This window comes from Limanda limanda, chromosome 4, assembly GCF_963576545.1.
Source record: "Limanda limanda chromosome 4, fLimLim1.1, whole genome shotgun sequence".
NCBI lineage: Eukaryota > Metazoa > Chordata > Actinopteri > Pleuronectiformes > Pleuronectidae > Limanda > Limanda limanda.
The window spans coordinates 3,627,885-3,633,884 of NC_083639.1; positions in this window are offsets into that span (position 1 = coordinate 3,627,885).

Sequence of the window (6,000 nt, forward strand, 5' to 3'; positions counted from 1 at the left end):
GAAAGAATCTGGTTTCGTTACAGCATTTAGCTTGCGAAAATCAGTGCAGAACCTGAATGTTTTGTCTGGCTTCGGCACTAAAATGCAGGGAGATGCCCAACTGGAAAAGGAGGGAACAGCAATACAATTATCCAACATATACTTCACTTCCGCATCAAGGGACACACGTTTTTCAGGACTAACGCGGTAAAACTTTTGGCGAATTGGGAGTGCATCACCTACATCTATATCATGTTCAATTGCATTTGTTTGAGTAGGAGTGTCACCAAACAGAGATGGGAAGGAACTTATCACTTCAACTAGGTCGGCTTGTTGTGACTCAGACAGATGGCCCAACAGAAGATGTAATTTGTTCAAGGACTCAGAGTTTTTTAAACGACCTTGCTGCACCCCAGCATCAGCGTCGGGCAGACCATCCTCCACCCCGGCAGGCACCGACTGTGGAGGGTAAACCACAGACACTCTACTCACAGAACACACAGGCCGCGCAGGCCCAGAGGAGGCGGAGACAGCTTCACCTGGAGGGACACGTTCATAGTAAGGTTTCAATAAGTTGACATGACACATCTGGACACTCCGTTTACGATCAGGCGTAGCAATGATGTAGTTATGTTCAGACGTTTTTTTCTTTATTTCATAAGGACCTCCATACTTCGCCTGAAATGGAGAAGTAATGATGGGAAGTAACGCCAAGACCCGGTCCCCCTCACTGAACACACGCTTCTCAGCCCTCCGGTCATACAGTGTCTTCATCTTACTCTGTGCAGTACCCAAGTTTTTCTTTGCCAATACCCCTGCAGCATACAACCTATGACGGAACCCATTTACATAATCAAGTACATTTTCTGGTGGAGCAGCATCCTTCCATTGCTCGCACAAAAGATCCAGAGGGCCGCGCACAGTGTGCCCAAACACCAAATCGTTGGGACTGAACCCTGTGCTCTCTTGGGACACCTCCCTCGCCGCTAACAGTAACCAGGGCAACCCCTCCTCCCAGTCTCCGTCCAGTTTCACACAATATGTACGTAACAACGACTTCAGAGACTGGTGAAAACGCTCCAGGGCCCCCTGACTCTGAGCGTGATATGCCGATGCTTTATTGTGTTTAACCCCCAACTGTTTCAAAACTTGTGAAAACAGGTGAGAGGTGAAGTTTGATCCGCGGTCAGTTTGAATCACCTTCGGGATATCGAATATAGCAATGAACTGTGTCAGGGTGCGCACCACAGAACGCGCTGTGATCGTGCGTAAAGGATACGCTGCCGGATAACGGGTGGTTTGACACATGACAGTAAGCAAATAAACAGCACCCGACTTGGAACGTGGCAACGGACCCAAACAGTCTATAATAAGGTGTTCAAATGGCTGACCCACAGCCGGAATCGGAAACAGAGGAGCTGGTTTAATCACCTGATTTGGCTTCCCCGCAAGTTGACAGGTATGACAGGTTTTCACATACTCAGACACATCCCTCTTTAATTTAGGCCAAAAAAAGTGTTTCAGCACTCGGTTGTATGTTTTTCTCACCCCCCAGTGACCCGAGTCATCATGGGCCCGGCGAAGCACCGTCTCCCGGAGCTTCGAAGGCAGGACAATCTGGAGGACGGGATCCCCTACAAAAACGTCCCCGTGAGGCACCCATTTTCTCATGAGCAATCCCTTCAACAGAAAGTAACAGTGAGAGTCGTTCTTTACCTCCGACGCAGGCAACACCATGTCAAACAGTCCCTTTAGGGACGCGTCGGCTCGCTGTTCACTCTCCAACTCTTCCTGCGTAACTGAAAGGGAAACATCAGACAGGGAGAAACACCACCCATCTACTGCCTCACCATCACCCACGCCACACTCAGGCGGCTCTGGTGGAGAATGTTGGGACATAGACCGCGTCACCGCACACGCTGTGAACACTTCGGGGAAACTTATTTCATCCTCATCAGGCTGCTTCCTCACCAGGGGAACTGAGGAAACCACTGGAGACGGGGCCACATCACCCCACACACGCTCACCTGCAGCACCGTTACCCAGGATCAGAGTGACCCCCTCAACAGGCAGCGCCGGCCTCACACCCACAGCTATCTCGCCCTGGAAGAGATCAGAGTGTAATGTGATTTTGTGCAGAGGGACTTGCAAAACATTCATTTCCATACCTACAACAGGCACCCAACAACCTGTGTGAGTCTCAGCGGAAAAAGGCAGCACAGAAGCCTGAATGAAGGAATCAAAGGCCGCTGTGTCGCGAAGTATTTTAACTGGCACCTTCAACCTGCCCCCCACCAGAGAAACATGGCCACCAGAAATGAACGGCAGAAAAGACGCCAACCCCACAGACACGGATTCACCCCGAGCTGGCACACCCACCTCACTCACCGCTGGTGCGCGAGGCAACGAGACAGCGCAGCAAGCACCTTTTGGCTGCGCCATGGGACCCCCCTGGGGAACCCTGGGTTTAAGTGCGTAACAATCAGCTCTGAAATGACCTCTTTTATGACAATAACTGCAGGTTTTTTCAAAACCCCTCGAGTTACGTTCCCTGGCGTCGGATTTACCTGAACGACCAACATAACTCCCCAGAGCTGCCTCAGCACGCTCTGCAAACGGTCCACCACGGCTGCCACTATGCGCGCGCCACTCACCAAAAGAGCGTTTATGCGTCAACACATAGTCATCTGCCACTGAAGCAGCTTCAGACACACGTCTTACCTTGAGATCGTTAATGTGTTGTGCAATGTTTTCAGGTATGGAATTTTTGAACTGCTCCAACACAATTAACTCGGACAAATCCTCAAACGTCTCCACTTTTAACGCGGCACACCAACGCGCAAAATGACCCGCCAGGTCACGAGCAAACTCGAGGTGCGTCTGCTTCTCCACTCTCTTCAATGAACGAAAGCGCTGACGATAAGCCTCCGGCACGAGCTCGTACACTTTCAATACGGCAGACTTTACACACTCATAATCTTGGCCATCAGCCACCGACAGAGCAGAATACGCCTCCTGCGCACGGCAAGTCAGTGCGCACTGGAGCATCACCGTGCGGGCTGACTCAGGCCACTTCCGTGACTCAGCCACACGTTCAAACAAAGAAAAAAACGACTCTGGATCCCGCTCATTAAACTTCGGAAGTAACCGCAGATTGCCAAGCACATCAAAACACTCACCTCCGCCCCCGGGACGAACGGAGGAACTCTCCTGCGCTCCCGAGGCGGCTCCACCCGAAAATCCAGCCCTCAGCAACTCCAGCCGAGACTGCTCTACCGACAGCTTCGCTTGCTCCGTCTGGTAGCGGAGTTTTTCCACTGCAATCTGTTTCTCTATTTCAACTGACTTCAACGTCTTAGCATGCTCCAACTGCAACAACAGTAACTCTTTCTGCTGCTCAAACGTGAGGTCACTCGCGCTCGCAGCCAGTGGAGCCAAACTCTCCACCCTGGCCTGGGGAGGACGCGCAGCACCCGACAATATACCCAACTCGCATAATGCAGCAAACAAAACATTCTGAATTGTCGCGTCTTTCACTCTTCTATCTGGGATATCGATACGATAATGCTCCGCTATTTTAAACAATTGTTCCCGCGTGCACTTATCCAGCAACTCCTCCGACGGAGCCTGAACAAAAAACGCCACATCCGCTCCACTCTACACACAGTAATACAAAACTCCAGGACACTTACTTTTGCTGCTACTTACCAGGTAACTCCCAAACAAGGAGCTACGAAAAAACACAAGCCGAGACACCCCAACCCCTAACTACCTACCACAATACTTACTAAACCTCACGTAGTCTTCGTCGGCTTGCCGAGCTCGAAGTGACACCAGCCGCAGGAAATTACATCCAACCGAGACTGGCCAGCTGCAACAACCCAAAGCCAGCGCACTCCCTCCTCAGGGTTACCGACCAAAACAAAAAAGGCAAAATAATAAAGTGGCGAGATCTGCTCACCCGGCGGCTAACTGATCAGGATGCCCGGACAAAACAATTATCTTCAAGCAGCAACAAAAGCCAAGTGACCCAGAGAAACAACACAACCATGGCCCAAAATTTACCTTCGCAGTTCACAGCTAAACCGTGGCGTACAAACCACACACAAGCCCTCGCGACTTCCGGGTTCCCACGCCACTCAATAGTAACGCCGCCAAAACGGTTCCATTCACAAACTCCCGTGAGTTCATTCACAACTCTGGCTTACTAGCGCACACGGACAACGAGACGAGCCCCCACATTTGTCACGACCCGGCTCATGGTCGGACAAATAAAAGGAACTGCGCAGGTAAAAGTAACAAAAGGATAATTTATTTCCCTAACACAAGGGACCAAAATGACGGCAAAGCAAACCAAGAGAACACAATAGAAAACGAGGGGCTGCGGCGGAGCGGCACACCGCTCTCCCTCCGGAGCAAGGCGATGTCAGGAAGAGACTGAGGCAGGAGGAAGGACCAGCTTAACACAGGTTTGGGAATTGGCCACGCCCACCAGCTCATCACCTGCAGCTTGACAAAGCAGAGGCCATCATACACGCATACACACATCCACAGGCAGGAGGCCGTCACACTTTTGACTATGAGCGATATGTTAAGTACATTTTCACTTAATTCCCAGAGAATCATTAATGGATCCAGTTTATCAAAATAAGTCACATTATGCAGTTTAATATCTATGATAGTAGGTGTGGCTTAAATTCATTAAAGGGGACTACTGGACTTTTACTTATGAAAACAAGGCAGTTTGGAAACTAACATATGGTTATCTACCTTAACTTGTGTAGATTTCACGACATCCTCCATATGTCAGGTCATCACTTGGCTCTGAGGTTTACTCTCCTGCTGCACTCATTGCCAACTGGGTCGTATCCATGCTTGCTGCTGCTTAACAGCGTGTGTGTCTATATGTCAAGTGTGTTGTTGTGACTACTTTTTTGTCACGTTAACATGCATAGGTTTTTTATTATACCCTTCACACAGCTGAAGCCCGCAGCTCCTCTGCTCATCAGTTGGATTGCTGGTGGACTTGCTCATCTCATTGCACGTGATAGCACATATCGCTGTCTGTGATGCCTCACAGGGAAGTAGACATGTGTCAGGTGGTGTTTGTTGACTATATAAAGCAGATTCTACCTCATAGCTGGCATCAGGCTCTGCATTGGATTTAGCTTTGAGGGGGAAGTTTCTCATAATCTCTTTGCTCTGTCTCTGCTGTGCTGATTTTGCTGTATAGGTCGTTGGGTTTGATGAGGTCATTGCCTTAAATGCCAAATATCTGCTTTGTACAAACATTTTACACATACTTATTAGCTGTTCATGAGTTTTCTGAATTCATATAAAGTTTATGCATTTGATCATTTGATTCAATGCCATCCAGTGGACCTAGTAAGTTGTGTGTGTTGCTGAATTCTTGAATGAAAGACACTGAATCAGTCAGTGTATGTCACTAGGGTGTAAGTAGGTTAGATGGCTACAATGCATTTTTTGTGGTTTATGCTGTTAAAATATCATTTATATCACATATAACTTAGTTTGCAGGAGTATTTTCCTTTATATGTATTTTCCTGCACTATAGAAAATTCCTTTATGTGAGATTTATTTGGATATTACTTTCTTCCACTTATAAGTAAGATGTCACTTGGCAAGGACGATAAATACACTGTTCTATAGCAGCTATAGTCAAGTCCAACTTCATGTGCACATGGAGTTTTTAATTACTGCTGATAGGTTCATACGGGTCACCTTCTATTCCAAGAAACACTGTGAAAGAACTTTTCAACACTTCCTATATAGTCGTTAAACCAAAAATTTCACAATATACATATATCAACATATTTCCCATATTGCTGTATGTTACAGATATTAATCATACGGTTGGGGGACCACAGTGTTTGAGCAATGGAGGACTAGTCAGATGATTTTAAGGAGAAAACCAAACATGTTTGTTATGAAATTGATGCAATGCTGAATTGTTTTTGACTCGCGAGCAGAGATTACAACATTTCTCTCTGCTGGTTTCCC